The 18,291-nt window shown below is 34.8% G+C and overlaps 1 long non-coding RNA gene across 1 annotated transcript in view; it reads left to right on the top strand.

Annotated features, from left to right (window-relative positions):
- Nucleotides 1-618: 618 nt before the first annotated feature.
- Nucleotides 619-18,291, top strand: part of LOC141411453 (uncharacterized) — an 89,672-nt gene continuing 71,999 nt past the window's right edge. Inside the window, exons 1-2 of the long non-coding RNA XR_012436211.1 lie at nucleotides 619-788; nucleotides 5,909-6,011. This is a non-coding gene — a long non-coding RNA (uncharacterized lncRNA). The remainder of the gene's footprint in view (nucleotides 789-5,908; nucleotides 6,012-18,291) is intronic.

The following is an 18,291-nucleotide window of genomic DNA, read 5'->3' as shown; positions in this document are numbered from 1 at the left end:
GTCTGTTTTCTTAAATCATTGGGCATTTAATCCCTTTGCTATCTTTGCATTATGCACAGGCACTATTAGAGAACTGGATTACTTTGAATCCAAGAATTCTCCTAAAGTGATCCTAATTAACTGAGTTTTTTGTCAAGCCCAGGTTTGCTTGTTTGTTGTGAGACAGGGTCTCACTATGTATCCCAGGATCCTACCTTAGCCTGATGAGTTCGGGGTTATACTGTTCATGGTCCAAGTGTTTTTATTCAATTAAAAGGTACTCACGGATTTCTTTCTTAAGCTTCAGAGGGCAGAACTTTATTATTTCTTTCCTATTTACTTGTAAGATGCATCTGAGGCAGTGAGTAGAAATTATAGGCAGGAAGATTTCAGCTTAATGTAAAGAATTTTCTTTTACCATGAGGATTATTGAGATTGTTGAGAGCAATTGGCTGCCATTAGACTATTTTCCATACTGATGACATTATTCACTGAGTTTGAATCTTAAACTAATTTTACTGAGATTTCTCTGACAGAGAAGGAAAAAAAACCTTATTTCAAAATTCAGGGCACAGATTTTTCTGGGGCATCTTCTCATTTGACTGATCTGCTCCTTCTGACCAAGGCAGCTGGGATACTCGTTGGAGAGTCCCTCCTCAGGACAGTCCACTCAGGATTCCAGGATGTTCAACTTGATGCTCCTCTGCCTTCTTTCCAGAAGATTTGTGCCAGGATGGTGCAGTGGAAGACAGTGATCTGGCAAGCTGGACATATATATAGCTCTTATGTGCACTCTATAAAATCCACAGGTTGGTTCCCTTACGGTCACTTCTTGCTCTAAAAGTTTGTGATCAATATAGAAAGGGCTGAAGATAATATAAGGACAACAAAAACAGATTTTAGTCTCTATGTTTATTTTCCCAGAGCTATCTTACCTGTTTGCTAACACCGACGATATTCAAATGGACAATGTATTAAGACTGACAACGTAGTTTTCTTTCCTGGATGCACAGCTTTCTAAATGACCTTCTTGACTCTAAACGTCTTCTCCCCAGTCTCTCCTCCTACCGTGGTTAAAAGAATCCTTGACACATGTCAATCTTCTGCCTGATTATTTGTTCAAAAGCTTTCATGGCTTATGATTAAGTCTAATTTCTCACTGTAATGTACAAGACTACCCAAGAATCTCATTTTATCTATTACTCTTTTCTGTTTATACCCGTTATTGCTCTCTTTGTTAAAATATTCTAACTTCATGTCAACTCTTTGAACAAATCTTATTGTTTCTCAACTCTGGAATCTCTTATATGTCTCTCCCTTGCTTTTTAGTGCTTTAACTCTTACCACTTCATCTAATTCGCACTCTCTATTTAGATTTGTGCTTCAAATGACTGTCCTAAATTATGTTGCTTAACTCTAAGCGATAAAGAACTCTATATTTTGTCTATTGTAATAAACCACTTTCTTTCCTGGTATACTTCCTAATACGTTAAAAACTCTGTGAGCTTTGCATGCACATGTTGTCGCATGTAGCTGTGTCTGACACATTGAATGAAAAATTGGTGATCTGAGTTTGAATCCCAGATTAGATCCCAGGCAAATTATTTGATGTTTTTAAATGTGATTTTCCTTAGCTCTGAAAGTAAGTCTTGAGTTAAATGACCCTTAAATTTTATTTTTAAAATTTTGTAATAGTAACATGTTATCTTATCATTTATGCATTTAACATGCCACAAACTTAGGTGTGGAAAAAGTATGTTATTTAGAGTTAAGCTTTATCTTGAGCACCCATTCCATCGGATACAGAATATTACTATGTATGTAGCACTTACCACAGGTACTTTTTAAAGCACATTACACATGTCAACTCATTTAATCTGCATAGTAGTACAGTAAATAGTATAAACAGATTACTATTGTTTTACTCAATCTAAATATGAGAAACTGAGGCACAGGAAGGTAATGTGACTTGCCCAATGTCACAAATGTTGGGCAAAGCTAGAATTTGAACCCAGTTGATCTGATTCCAGGGTGGGTTCTCTTAACAATATTTAGTAGCACATCCACATAGTTAAGAAAACTTCATGTAGTCAGCTGAGGCAACTCAAGTGGGTTAATTTTGATCAGATGGAAAATCATCTTAGGGAGGAGAAGATATCTTTTTTTAGATACTTCTCTAAGTCATCTGATAGATGGAGTTCATTCTGTATGGACCTTTTCCATTGTGGTGTTACTTCATTGTCTTTCTCACCTGATTTGGGCAGGAGGGTTCAGACTGCATCAACCAGTGGCAGTAAGATCTCTTTTTGACCTGTGATCTCTGTCTCAGCTTACATTTATAACTCTTTTTAGTCCCAGGACACTGAGATTCCCCCCAAATTCTGTTCTGTTATCATAGAACTCTCAAGGGTAGTATTAATTCTTCAGTTCATAAACAGCTATGCTACCATTTCCACTCTACTTCTTACTGCTTGAATGGCTTCCACAGGAAATGTGCAGGCTCTTTGGGATTAGTATAGGAAGCAAGGCACAAGTTCATTTTAACATTAGAGGAAACTCAATGGGTCCACCTTATGTGTGATTTCACTTGAGATTGTAAATTCCCCAGCCATGGCATCTTTCCAATCTCTCTTCTTCTCTTGAATGGAGCCTGTAGTTTGGAGGAAAGGACCATGAGAACTGCTTTGGTCTAATCATAACTTCTCCCCAATATTTTGCCTAACAATTTTATTATGACTTTGAACTTGAAATTGAGATAGTAATATCTTCAAAATCAAGGTTGGATCCCTATACTTGCTTAGGATAATGTTGGATTTTGGTTTATTGCCTTCATATTTGAGATTCAGAATTGAAAAAGAAATTGATGAATTTCTAAGCCATGGGATGTGTTACCCTGGAGTCGTGTACTTTCAAAGTCAATCCTAGTATCTGGTGCAGATTTTTAATTTCCATATCATCCAAAAATAACTCTACCTACATCAGTTAAGAAGCATTTTTGAGCACTTGCTATGGGTATTGTTGGAATAATGGAGGAAGTGTGGATACTATAGCCTCTTAGGTGTCAGAGCCTGCACTAATATTGTAAAGCCAAACTGCTATGTAGAAGCCCATTGCCAATTCTATGCAACATTTTAAAGTAGGAACTAAGATACACTTTAAGCATAAAGTAGACAGACTGTATGTAGTAAAAGAGTTCATGTACAGAGAGGCCTGAGGCAAGAAAGAATCCAATATCTGATCTTTCAAATGATATTATCTGTTGTGTGTTATCTGATGTGTATTGTGTATTCAATGACTTCAGTCTATGAAAGATGAAATTGTGAAGACAAATGAGAAAGTCAGTTACAAATCAATATGCAAGATAGCAAGTGCATCAATCAGAAGCTTTTGGTAACTTAGTGACCTAGAAAAAAAAATCACACACTAGAGATAAGCAATGCAAATGAAAAATAAAGCCATGCATATTTGCCTAATATGCTGATCTAAAGACAAGAGAATTAGAGCCCAAGGTTATGAAAAGGCATTAAGGCTTCAGAATATATAACCAACCAAAGGAAAAAATATATATGAGCATATATATTTACATACATATATCATGTGTGCATGTGTGTGTTTGTGTGTGTGTGTCCAACAGCTAAACCTTTTTTCAAGCTCAAAAAAAGTCAAATAGTAATAACTTTGTTTCTGAAACATTAAGGCCAAGTGATTTGCATTCATCTATTATGAAATGAAAATAGAACTTGTCAACTGTTCATGAATAGGACATAAATCGTTATGCCATCTACAATGATATATAATGCCATGTCAAGTAATAACATCTGGTGGTTTGCAGATGCAGATAGAAAACTAGACAAGGCAGAAAAGAAACTCTTATAGGCTTGTAGGTATAAAACTTGAAAAATGGAATGTGAACTATGAGCAATATTCTACTTAGTATATTATAAAATAAAAGTTGGAGTGATAGTATTGGCAGACCAAGGCTTGACTAGGAACAGTCAAGAATATTGGATTGTTTCTTAAGAAGAGACAATTTTCTGAAGAGATCAGAAGAAACAAGTTCTATTCAAACCTATTTTTTAGAAGTCTGCAACAACCAGTAAAAGCTTCTGAGTAACAATATGTTTCATTTCCTGATAAATATTTTGGAAGTAAATGTTAAAATTATATAACTGCCAAAACACTTGTGGACATATTATCTATATTCCTGCACAGGAAAACTGCGATTTCTAAATGTCAAAACATTCTGTGTATTTTAGTGAAACACAAATTTCCTGAAAAATTCCCTGTCGTCTATGACAAAGAAAAATAAAGTCTATACATCCTAGAATAAGTTGGTACTGCTCACCTGGTTCACTATGTATGAGAAAAAAAGACAGATCACACCATTATTTAATTTCTTCAGCCAGAGGACATTTGCTAGCAAAGAGGAAACTGATTTGAACAGATTAAAACAGACAAAGAGTATTAAGGTCAGCTCCATCTTGTCATCCTCACATTTATTTCACATTCCATGTGGGAAGTAAATGTGCACAAATTGTCTTAATCAGTGAGAAGGGCAACCAGATCTACTGTTTAGGTCACAGACATTTGGGATTTGCATACTTTGTCACTTGAGGTGAGCTGCCTCATGCTATTCAGCTGGTACATTTTCTGTGAGCTGCTCTCGTTGTAGACTAGTCCAACAGAAAATCTCCTGGTGGTGTACAGTTGGCTTTTAAAAACTTGTCTAAGGACATGTTAGGACACATTCTTATTAGTCACTTATCATGTCAGAACTACATTTATTCCAAATTAAAATTTTATTTATGATGTTAGATTTTCATGTGATTCAAACATCCTATGAAGTGCACTAAAATGCTAGTTGCTGCTGCTGCCTTGAAAGTTCTCAAATGACCTTGATTTTTAGTAAGCTTTCATTATTTCCACCTTATGCTTTTCTGGACTTGAGTGACTTTCTTTCAAGCTTATCTTCAGAGCTGTATTTCCTGCTCTCTGAATTCAGTGAATTACTGTTAACACTCTTCTTTTCCTAGCCCTGGTTAAGCAGCAGTGGGTTAGGATCTTAGCAGTTCTACTGAACCCTCAAACCTTGTGGTCTTTACTATATTTTATGGCCCAGTTTAAAATTATATTCATGGCCTCTGATAAGCTGGACTTTAAGGAACTTTTATGAACTTATCAAGGTCTGATATTTATTACATTCTTTCCTCCCTCAGTGTTCTATGGAATAATTTAGAGACCAATTTATGAAACAAATCCATTATATTGTACTCAATACTGGAAAAGAAGCAATCAAAAAGATATATTTAAACCTACATGTCTCTTTGGAAAAATTTTGTGTGCAGTCTGGAGCTGTCAAGCTAACTCACCAGACTAGAAAGTGAGCAATTTCTTTAGTGTACCGTTTCCTGGAGGTTGGTTATCTGTTTCTGTTTCCTTCTTATGTCTCTGATTCTCTCAGTCTTACTCTAAGCCTCTTTCATAAACAAAGTATAGTATTAAAAATCCATAAATGGAAAACATAGAAAATGTGAAATTATGTTTTTCTTGAAATTATTCCTGGTTGGAAACTTTTTAGGGTAGGTCTTCTTAAACTAAGGACAACAGGTGAGACTTCATGGAATCTGGGTATTATATGCAAAATTGTATTTGGTTCCCCCACCCCCCAACACAGGTCTCTATTTTGATAGGTTCATAGCCGTGCCATAGCAGTTAAATATTCTGAATATTACCCAGTGTCTATTCTAACAGACATTATTATAATGTCAACATGTCTATTTTTCTCACTAAATTTCAAATAGCTTGAAAGTTAGGATTATATGTTTTTATTTCTGTGCTTATAAAAGTACTTGAATGTAAGAATTGCTCAGTAAATTATTACCAAATCAAATTAAAGTGAATATCTATCTGATGTGTCTCTTCTTTGTAGGACAAATGAAACAGAGTTCATTAGCACATGAGACCCTGTGGATCAGAATGCATATCTGCCAACAGTAACAATTGTTAGCGTTTGGGATGGCATCTCCACTTTTGTAAGTCTTTATAAGAACATGAAATAGTTGTTTCCTGGGATGGTTTTACCGTGGTTTCACTTTGTGGCCAGGAAATTGCCTGTTATGGACCCTTGAGGTTTCTTCCACTCTTGTACAGAAGTATAGAACAATTTTGTAGCATTGAAATAATTTTCATTTAAAAGCATATTTTGTGAAGCAATTGGAAGCCTAGAAACAAAAATGGTTTCATTATAATCCATTCTAAATTGCTATTGAGGTGAAGAACAAAACCCAGAAAATAACATTAAATCATTTTGGGATTGCTTACAAGGACTGCAGAGCTCTAAAGCCCTTACGGGTTTATTGATGAAAGACAGTATGATTTCTCACACAAAAGTGAAAACTTTAGAGAAACCAGAGGATTTGAGGCTTTACCTGAAGTAGTCATGGAAATAAATGTCCCCTTTCTTTCAGTCCATTTCAACTGAGTAAGAAAGAGAGAAACACATTTTAATGCTTTTCAAATTCTCTGAGTTTCAGCTAGTCTAACTTCTCCAGGAAACTGAAGGGAACAAGGAAATCCCCTTCTATCATTGTTTCCTTGGCCTCTGTTGAAGGTGAACAATTTGTCTTGCATATGGTCAAGAGAGAAAAAAGCTCCTGTTGGGATAGAGACAGCAGTTCTGTGAGTAGTCAGGTGTCATTATTTGAGAAATACTATAAGGAAGAAAAACATGAGAACAATACAATATCCTGTGTCATTGTGGACCATGGCATCCAGTGACGAACGATCCTATAAGCACATCCTGAAAAATCATCCTAAAATGAGCAGATACAAAATTCAGGAGCAAAGTTTGGTTAGGAAATGTTTTAGGGCAGAAATTAAGTTTGAGGGTTGGAAAGGCAAGTATCAATGATGAGAGAGAGGAAAACAAGGAACACAGTCAAGGAATTGCTGGTGAGTTCTACCTAAAAGTTTACTTACAGCTTTACCTTAAATTGTCCCCTTATAATGCCTTTACTTTACGCTTTCAAAAAATACCCTATGTAGTTCAGTTACATGAATTGTCCTGGAATTTGATTTGCTTTTGAAGCTTCTTCACTGTATAATGTTATTTCCTGCTTTTCTGTACTCTTGGATGAGAAAATGCATTGGTCATTTCCTTCCTACAGTGTAAATATATTAAAACAAAAAAGGCATCTACTGAATGACAAATGTAAAAAGCCATTTCTACTTTTTTATCTTGACCATGTTTAAACAATACATTTAATATTTGATTTTTTTTCTCCCTCCTCATCTCCCTACTTCCACTCTGTCTCAGGCTGTTCAGAGGAAGGCCTAGTGTGGGCTGGGTTTTCAGGCTAATGAAGAAGGTTTTTAGAATGGGGTGAGCATGGTGTCAGGTGACCTGTGCAGGATGCACACTGCCCACTAGGAGGGTTGTCATTTGTAGTGATTACAATGGGAATGGGGTCCCTTGGGGTAACTCACTTCAGCTGCCTAGGGTATAACATTCCTATTAGGGTTCCCTGTTAGTCATGTCTGTGGACTATGGGTATAGCAGACTTTTCCTTACTATCTTCTTTTGCTGGGAAGGGATCCTTTCCAGACCTTGATAAATGTGGGATTACTTTGAATATTTATTAAAATTTGCATTTTATTTGAAGATCACCCCCTTAAAATGTCTGCATTTAATTCTATTGACATCTCTACAACTTTGGATTTCTTTTGAGGAGGTCAAGGTAGAATAAATGACATCCTATGGTGTGCTGTGGCATGTCTTTTTGCATATTTTTTCCAATTCCTTTCCCCAAAAGTAAGAAGTACTTCTTTAAATACTTTTTGAAATGAGAAGAGGCTTATCAGAAATTGATATTAATCTTCTAGTAAGATTTAGACAAGATGTATAAAGTATACATCTTGTCTAATATACATGACCCCATCTAGTTTTAATTTAAAGTATATTTACTTTTCAGAAGTGTAAAATTGATATTGTTATAATGAACATTTACTAAGCTCTTATAATTCACTACTGAAACAAAGAATTGAGTGGTTAACCACTTCGTAGGATTATTGTCTAAATAAAAGTTTCAATACAAAGGCCATATTCTACAGTTTTTATATTATGGGATATGTGAGCCCTTTTATATTAAAAATTAGCATTATTATAAATCCAAATCCTGACATGAGTTGAACTCATTTCCTACAAACTAGAATACTTTGACATCAGTGGCATTTCTGGTGAGTGTTTTTGAATAATTCTCTTTGGTACTATAGGAATCTGTTCTCTGAGAGCCCTCTTCAGAATTATTCACATTTCTACTAAAGCACCTCTTTAAGTTAGGTTATAGACTGAAGAGCAAAGATTGGAAATTGTCCTTGGGGAACCATGATGAGTTATTGACCTCATTTGGTCAGCCTGGGGGAATCTCATTTGGCTTTCAGTGAGCTATGTCTACAGCTATGTCCAGACGGATGAGAGATACACAGGAAAAAGCATGCTGTGTGACTGCCTTATAGTCTTACGTTCCAGTGATACACTCTTCTTGTTGTGCCTGAGAGGTGAGATCCTAAGCCTCAGAGGCAGTTGGCAGCTTGGGGACCAGTCTTCCTGGCTGTGTGACACTGATCCCTTTACTTCTCCTCTGACCAGGGTGGGGTAGAACAAACATTAGAACTTTGCACTTAATTCTGCCTATGTTTGGCATATGTTTCCCTGTGTGTTGGATGCTCTCCCAGCTTTAACAACACACACGACCTGTGAATTATTGAAGTTGACACAAGGTTTTATGATTTTTGATTTGGAAACGTGTGCTATGTGTGCCCTAAGGAGACGGAAAGACATTTTCACAAGGCAAACACAGAATTTTTGTATTTCAGCTCTGATTCTTTACAAGATCTGTTGGCTCTTGTCCTCTTTTGACTCCATGGTTAGGTAGGTGTGGGGCAGGAGTTAAAGCTGTAGGTTTTGAATTCCTCATTCAATTAGACATGGACTCCAGCCACACCCATCACATGATCTTGGAAAATGTGCTTAATTGAGAAAGTCTAAATACCTTCAGATGTACAACTCAGAATTGGTAATGCATATTTACTAGAGTACAAATGACACTGATTGAAGATATTATAAGATTCTGAATCTAAGACTGAATAGTCACTAAACTGTACTACTTAATGTTGTCTTCCAGAATACCAAAAGGGGAAACTGAGTCAAAACTCCACCTTTGGGGGTAGAACCCCGACACCCAGAATATACACTCCCATTATCGTCTCTTCATGAGTGTGATGGTCAACCTAATTGGATTTCTTCTGTTTTCTTTTCTCATTCAGAATTCAATCAGATTCTCAGTCAGAATCTGATTTTTTCCCTCAAATGTTCTTTTTCTCATAGTCAAGCACTGGTTTTGGTCACATAAGCAGCAGATACTTTTTTGGGGAGATGGCTCTATGGAATAGAGCTATGTGGAGACTGTTACAAATTTTCATATTTAGAAATTTTGGCAATACTAAGGTTTTGAACTCAGGACCTCACACTTGATGGGCAAGTGTTCAAATCTTGAGCAATGCCCCAAGCCCTTTTTGTTTTTTAATTAATTTTCAGATAGGGTCTGTTGCTTATAAGGGCTGGGCTTGGACCTCAGGTTTTGCTACCTCTGTCTTCCATATAACTGGGATTGTAGCACCACCAGCTTGTTTTTGAACACCATTTCCTAGTGAAAATGCATGAAGCAAAAATATCAAAACTTTGGGAATGAGACATTCCATTTTGGGGAGGATATAAGGGCAACTCTATTCATAACTCTATCCAGAACCATTTTCCTTCAGCAAAAGGACAGGAAAGAAGAAAGAAAAGGACAAAAAGATGGATAAATGACAAGAACATCATATTGTTATATCCTTCCCCCTCCTTGTTTTGTTTGGGGTTTTTTTTTGTTGTTGTTGTTAGAATCATTTTATAACAAAAACAAATAAAGAAAGGAGAGATGAGGGAAAAAAAAAGAAACAATATGTGACAACACAACTTAGCTGATTTAGTATGTGAAAAAATTGAAGTCCTTAGGGTTTTTAAATTTATGTTTAGTACTACTTTAAACATTTCCCACCTGTTTACTAACTCAGTTTCTTTTCTGATTTTTCCCCATTTCATTTTCCTACTTGTGCACTGGAACTTTCTTGTTTTCCCTAATAATTAGTATAAACCATTTTATTATAACTGATACTAACTCTTTTATATATGGTGTTTTATATGTGTGTTTGATTTAATCAAGGTTTGATAGAGATATCCTAATGTTTTATGCAGTGTTTTTTTTAGCAGTATTGGGATTTGAACTCTGGATTTTGTCTGTGTCTTTCCTAAGCAAGGGCTTTGCCACTTGAGCCATACCTGTGGTCCTTGTTGCTTTAAGGTATTTGTTTATTTACATAGGGTCTCCTGCAGACTGCGATCCTCTGCCAATGCCTCCCACATTGTTGGGATTATAGGCATATGCGATTTTGGACTTCTTCAATGATTTCTTTAACTAAACATTCAGTTTGAAATACTTGTAACCTCGTAGGAAGTTGTAAACAAAAATAAGCACTACAGTCAGCTCCTGTGTATCCTTTCGCCAATAGTTTAGGACTTTTTTACTGCTGAGTAGTATTTCAGGGTATGGATACACTGCAGTTTATTTTACTGTTCAACTAAAGGACATCTGGAATGTTTCATTTATGAGTCAAGCTTTAAGAACTCATGTGGTGGTTTTTGAGTGAATAGAACTTTTTATTTCTATGGGACATACACCCAAGAGTATAATTGCTGAGCCAGGTAGTGTTTATATGAGTATTTAAAAAATGAACAGCAAAACTCTATTACACGGGGGCTGTGTCATCTCGCATTCTCACCAGCAATATATGAAGGATTGAGTTTCTCTTCAATCTTGGTAGCATTTGATGTTGTCACTTTTCTTTTGAAAATGTTTTTGTGGTAGATGTATAGGGATAATGTCTAATTGTTGTTTTACTTTGTATTTATATTTTTGTCTTTTCTTCCTTTTTCTTTTCTTTTTTTTTTTTTTACCTTGAGACAGGGTCTTTCTGTGTAACCTAGGCTAGCCTGGAATTCACTATACAACCCAGGCTGGTCTCAGACTCGTGATCCTCCTGTCTCAGCTTCCCCAGGCTCATGTAGGGATTGTAGGCGTGTTTATCTTCCTCTCCATATCCTGAGTGAAATGTCTTTTGTCTATTTCTAATGGGATTGTTTGCTATTTTACTGCTGACTTTTGAGAGTTCTTATATTCTAGATGCTAATCTTTTGTGAGATAAATGATTTTCCTCAGCCTGAAATTTGTTCTCCCATCATTTTAATGGGATCTTTCACAGAACAATTTAAAAAGTCTTGAAGTCTGGTTTATCATTTTTCTCTTCAATTGATTTTTTTTAGTTCAAATCCAGGAATCACTGACCCACGTAGCACTCTGCCAATACCATTCAGTTGTGATTATTATAGCTGTATAATACATCTTGAAATTAGGTAGACTGATTCAACAATGCAGGATAAAGAATCATAAATAAGCCATACATGTTATGTTTTTCCAACTGATTTTTGTGAAAGTACACAACAATTCAATAGAGGAAACATAGATTTTTAAACAAATGGTTCTGGAACAATTGCACATCCACGGGACAGGGGAAGAATGTTGTATAAGTCTCATACCTGATAGTAAAATTATTTCAAAATGGATTACAGGCTCAAATGTAAATTGTTAATGTATAAAACTTTTAGAAAAAATAGGAAATAAATATTTGAATATAGGACAATGCAAAAATTCTGTAAGTTTTCTGTAGATGGTCATTATTAAATTCAGGAAGTTACCGTCTGTTACTATTTTTCTCATGCATTTTAAAATTAAAACATTTAAATTCTGTTAGATGCTTTTGATTCTACAATTGGTGCAACCATGTGATTTTTCTTTAGCCTACCTATGTGAGTGAGTGCATTAGTTGATTTTCAAAGGTTGTGTCACCCTTCTATCTCTGCCATAAACTCCACTTGGTAATAAAGTCTGACCACGTTGCTGGATTTTATTTGTTAATATTTTGGTAAGAATTTTTGTGTCCATGTTAATGTGGACCAATGATACATAGTCTTGTTATTTGTACTGTCTTTTTCTGGTTTTCATATCAGGATAGTATTTGCTTCATGAAACGAATTGGTAAGCATTTCATTCTCTTCTATCTTTTAGAAGAGATTGTATGGAATTGACTTTTAAATTTTTTTAATGTTGCTTTTACTTTTTCAGTGGAATAATCTAGCCCAGGTGATTCATGGGAGGGAATTTTATTTCTGATTTTGATTTCTTTAGTTATTGTTGATCTATAAAAATTATTACATATTGGGTGAACTGGCATTTGTATTTCTCAAGGAATTGGTCCATTTCACTTAAGTTAGTGTATTGGTGTGTGTAGAGTTGTTCATAATATTTCTTTAATATCCTGTTTTTAAATTTTATTTCATTTGACAAAAAGAATTATGTATGTTTATAGCCCAATATGACATTTTGATGTATGCATATGTTCCTAAATGATTAAATCAAGCTAACCTAGACGTTCCTTTACCTTTGTATCTTTTTTTGTGTGGTGAGAACATAATAAAATCTACTATTTCAGCAATTTTGAAATGCAAAAATACATTATTATGAACTATAGTTAACATGCTATATGATAGACTACTAAAGCTTATTCCTCCTGTCTAACTGAAACTTTGTATCCTTTGATCAACATCTCCCCTTTCCTGAACCTCCCACCCTAATGCTTCTGGTAACCACCAGTGAGTTTCAATCTGGCAAAAGCTGACAATTTAAAATATAATGTTAACATTTTACTAGTTATTGTAAAGAAATTCTTCTGTATTTTTACTTTTATGTTCTTAGCATTTAACTTATCTCTTGTATTAATCCTAACAGCTTTTGGTTAACAAATTTTTGGTGGTTATAGGCCTACTAATATATTATTCTCCGATAACAACTTTTTATCTCAGTTTTTCTTTATATTATTTATATTCTGTCTCAAAATGCCTTTTCTATATTTTCCAGGGATATGAAAATTGTAGTAGTGGGATAAGTAGATAAGTATTATTGTGTACAGGTACAAAATATTAAAATCAAAGATTATAGTATCAAAATTATATGACTATATAATGATGACTCTGAGCTAATGCTTATTAACCCAGTAATATTGGGGGTTGTCCAAGAAATTTTTCAAAGACCTTGATTCAATATTTCATGTTTCAGTATTTCAAGTTCAAAATGCCAACAAAGCTTTGGACACCATCAAGAACCATGCTAGGAAACAAATGTTTGTCCTACTTGTTTTTTAACACTACAATGCATGTGCAGTGTCTGTATCATACTTGAGTGATATCTTGGAACTATAAAAGTCTCAGAAAAGATAGCACACATTTGCAGCTGGGACAGTGTGAACTTAGGTAAATATCCAAAGACTTGGATAAGGGAGTCTTTGAAACTTTAGTGATTTTAGGACAGTTAAATAGGACTCCTTTACACAGTTGATATAAACTAGTAGAACTCTGTTTGATAACACAATACCACAGTCATCTTGCATTTGGATAAATTGTGGGTTAACACATGTAACATATCTTCTAGGACAGTGACACCTAATTATATCTTTCTGGGATCAGCCTTTCCCATTCCTTTAAGATTTTGGCTAATACTTTTGCAGCAGTGTGATTTAGTGCAGTGATCCAGATTTATTGATGTCTATTAACTCTCTTCCATTGTGGAATTTCTTGCTTAGAAGTAATTTAAGCTATCTTTTCTCTTCCCAGCTCCTTCGCCCAATCATCAGCTTTTCCTTTTATACATTTCTGGGATCAAATTGACAAATCCCTTTCAAGTGCTCATTTTGCTTTAGCATTCAATTTACCTCTCACCTCTTAAACATTTTGCAGGCTATCCACTTGGCAAATCATTCAGCAATTTCCCCTTGTAACTACTCTGGCGATGGTAGAGTTCAAAGGCATAACTACAAATGAGAATCTAACTACATAAGAGACTGAATGTCTGTTTCATTTACTTGCTTTAAAAAAAGACAGGAGTTGAACTTTTCTTTAAAATAAAATGATAAAATTACACATCCAGCTTTTTTTTTTCTCCTGGAAGATTTCAGGACACAATGCTGAGTCAGAAATGTATATGCATGCTATTATAATAATTTATAATCTTGAAATAAATGTATTCAAAAAGCCAAGTTATTAATTTTTTAACATAGGAATGAGAATCTGTGCTATGTGGGATGAAGTTTTAGTAATTAGCATTGAAAACCTGGAAGTTGAATTAATGGGTATTTTTCAATGTTCATTGAAGGTGAATGACTATTCATATGGCTAAATACTTTTCATGAAGATTCAGTTGCAGTAATTTAAATTTGAAGGTTATGAATTTATTTTGGTTATTTTATGATCATTTCCCATTGTGTCTGGAGAATGTGTCTTTAGCCTAAACAGAATTCACATGAAACTTATTAGTTTTCAAGTCTTCAATAAAATGAGAATTATGAATTACATGGTATTATGAACTTAAAGAGCACAGTTAATAGTTTGACATTTTCATGTGTAGGGAAGTATCTGCTTCCATTAAAATAAGATACTTTAGAACTTTATAATAGTTTACAGAAAATTATTGTCTTTTTATTTACATAGCTTGCAAGTTCATTTTTTAGTCTTTGATGATTGGGAAAGTAATTTTCCTAAGCATGTAATACCCCTATAAATTGAATGGCTTGCCTTCATTAACATTTGTAGTATGATGCTATTTTCTAGTAACTATTAAGCAACTTGTGTTCCTTTATTTCTTACTATATTTATTCATACAAATAATTAACCTATTAGCCAGAATTATGTATTCCTTTAATTTAAAATTGATTCAAAAGGCAAATTCTCTTTTGCTTTCTTTGCCATGACTCAATATAAATTTGCTAATCTATAAAGGCAAGCAGGAACATGAGAAAAATTCTGGTCATTGTTTTATTTAAGTTAATGCTTAGGGAGTGATTTGCAAAGTTGTAGGTTGCCAAGGAAGAGACGATGGATACACAATGGATTATTACTCAGACACAGGAATAATGACATGTGGTTTGAAGGTAAAAGGATGCAATTGGAGGATATCATATTAAGTGAAGTAAACCAAGCTTAGAAACACAAAGGCCACATGTTTTCTCTCGTATGTGGTAGATCCAAAGACAAACATATACACAAAAACAAGCATGATCATATACAAACGCAGATGTAGAACATGTTTGTAACTGTGGAACTCGGGGAAAAAGGGAAAGGAAAAGAGAATGATAGAGCTTCAGTAATATTGCATAACATAAGATGTGAAGGCAGAGGAGATAAGAATATGTATTGAAAGCTATTGAAAAATGGGTGTGGGAGGTAAAGGGGAAAGAGAGAGTAATGGAAGAGGTTGAATGGACCAAAGAAAAGTATACCCACAGTGGGCATAAATTGAGACACCCCTTTGAACATCAACTTAAATATTAATAATGAAAAACAGGACTTTAAAATAGGTACAGTGTGTTTGGGGGTACTAGTGGGAGGTTGGAGAGTGAATGAAGGAGATTAAGGTGATGGTATATGGTAGATGGACTTCATATACCTATATGAAACAGAACTAAGAAACCTCTTGCAATTGCTTTAAGTGGGGCATGGAGGAGGGAGTTGAGGGGGAGAGATGATGGGGTCAATGTAAATAATATACAATATAAATCTAATCAGAATTGTCACTATGAATACTGTCTTGTATAATGAACATATCCTAATAAAATTTATTGAAAATTTGAGGTTATTGAAATTAAGGACACTGATAAAAACATCATGGTCTAATGAATACAGAACCACTGAAATAATATGCCCTTTCTAAGGGATTAAGTTCATTGTGTTGCCTATCACAGGAAGCAACATTTTGTGTAGACCTAGTGACTAGATAAAGTCTAAGAATATCAGTGTAACAGAACCTCCGTTCGTCTTGTACCTCTCCAAACTCATACATAAATTGAGAATGAGACCAAAAAAGATGCCATGTTGAAGCTTTAAGTCAGGCCTTTGAAAATGGTCTAACTGATTATTTCAGAAAGTTGGTTTAAGAATTTGTGAATCAAGGAAATAGCCATTAAGATGCATATGGGTTGGATCTTGTTTTTCCTTCATTCAGCTAGAGAAGGCAGTTTGAAAAGAAAGGTATGACTAAAGTAACATACACTAACCTGTACAGAAACTCTATAATGAGACTGGAAGCCATGCAAGTCATTAGACAGAGACATGTTTGCTCTTCTCCTTTGGATCTGGACTCTGCTGTCTCTAAGTGATAAGGAATGTTACCTTAGAACTAATGTGTATGTGTGTATAAATTGTTTTGGGTATGATATGTTATCCCAAAGTTGCCTGCTTTACAAGTGGAAGAACAAGAGTGCCTATTAAGGCCCACACTAATGAAGAGCTGTCAAATGGGCATGGTTCCAAGTGACATGTACATCCTGACTATTCTGTTAGACCTCATCACCAATGCTATTTTGTACCCTTCTCTTGTTGACCATAGAGTAGTTCTCTCATACTTGAGGATACATGATGATGTAGACAAATAAACAACTGTGTTTTATGGGAGACTTCCACAGAGGGGAGAGATTAGAAAGGAATGTCTAGTGTACATATGATGCAAGCTAGAGCATTAGTGTTGTGGACTGAAGGATAGAGGAGAAAATTTAGTCTGGGAACACTGATGGGATAAAGGCTGTGAGAACATTATCACTTCCTAGATGCTCTTCTCTTAGACAGCAGAAGTGATACTTACCACAGAGCTTTACTTTTCTCCTTAAATATTTTCTGTATTTATTCCCAAGGCCCCCATAAAAGCTGATATGCACTTACAAATCTGCACATATGTTGTGCAGGATAAAGTGGCAGAGCAGCAAGGGGAAATATGACCTGCTTCATTCGTTGTCCACACTCACTGTGCTACTGGAAACCATTCTAACGGATTGGTGATTGAGTGAGAAGAATGTATGAAAGATGAGAGAAAACATTAAATGGAGGCTTATGGCAGCACTGGGAAAGATGGAGGGAAATATATGCTTTGGATGAGTAATTTCTGGGTCATTTGGAAATCATTCTGGAAATAGGATCCGGAGACTTATGTGGGATACCAACTAAATAGGTATCAATGAACATTCTTCTCACCACTTACCTTGTTTCTTTCCAATGGTGCCTTACTTGTTGGATCGAAATTGTTCTAGTAGTAGTAAGAAAATGTGATTCTATTTTATTTTAAAGGAATTAATTCTAGTGATAATTTCTTTTTCTAATACTCTTCCTGTTCTGGATGTAACTTGAAATGAGTCCTTAATAATTAAATTATTTGGAATTTATCTTTGAGGGAGGTTGTAATTATTGCCCTCTTATTTGTAGCATCCATTCTAAAAATTAGAAAATTAAGCATTCTTCAGCTAATTTCTGTTGTCTACAATCACATTATTTAGCTTTTCCCTTGGTAGTATTGTAGTGTACTTCCTTGGTATCTTGATTGATATGTAGATAATGTATTTTTATGTCATTAAAATTCAATTGCAGAGTTTTCTTTTATAAATAGTTTTCCTGATATCAATCCTTTTTTATGACCTGGCATAACTTTGCCCTAGAGGCTTTCAATATAACTACTTAACAAAAATTTTTCTTTTTTTTTCTTTTTTTATATTCCTTATGGCCTTGTATGCATCCTGTAATGGGTATATGTTCTATTTCTGTAGCTGCTATTCCAGACCTGAGGTTTTGCCTTAGAGATTATGAGTCCCCAGAAATGTTATCTTAATGCAAATTTCATATTCCAATCCTTGTCTGGGGAGAGAATCTTCATACAGCTTTTATCATATTATCAAGTGTGCTCATGACCCAAATAAGATAAAGATTTTCAACAGAATTTCTTCTAGTTTTTGCAGTATTCAATATGCAAATAGAGGCCAAGATGATTGAAATAGAAATTCATAAATCAAAGACATCTATTGTGATGGTGAGGGTGGGGGCACTTTGGGGAGGGCCAAATAAAAAATGATTATATATATATTCTGGCTGACATTGTTTTTTTTTTTTTTCTGTGTGTGCAGTTTTTTTTTCAGTGAAGTACATTTTTTTTAACATTTATTGATAGTGATTCTTAAAGTAATTCATTTTGTTAAGCTTGAAATTTGAGGTATTTGAGGTGATTTATTTCCATGATTGTAAATGTTTTTCTATAGTTCATGAACTCTTAATTGGTGTGGTTTTCAATA

Source organism: Castor canadensis, chromosome 10 (assembly GCF_047511655.1).
Source record: "Castor canadensis chromosome 10, mCasCan1.hap1v2, whole genome shotgun sequence".
Classification (NCBI taxonomy): Eukaryota; Metazoa; Chordata; class Mammalia; order Rodentia; family Castoridae; genus Castor; species Castor canadensis.
The sequence above is the reverse complement of the archived record's forward strand: the minus strand, read 5'-3'. Positions and strand labels throughout refer to the sequence as shown.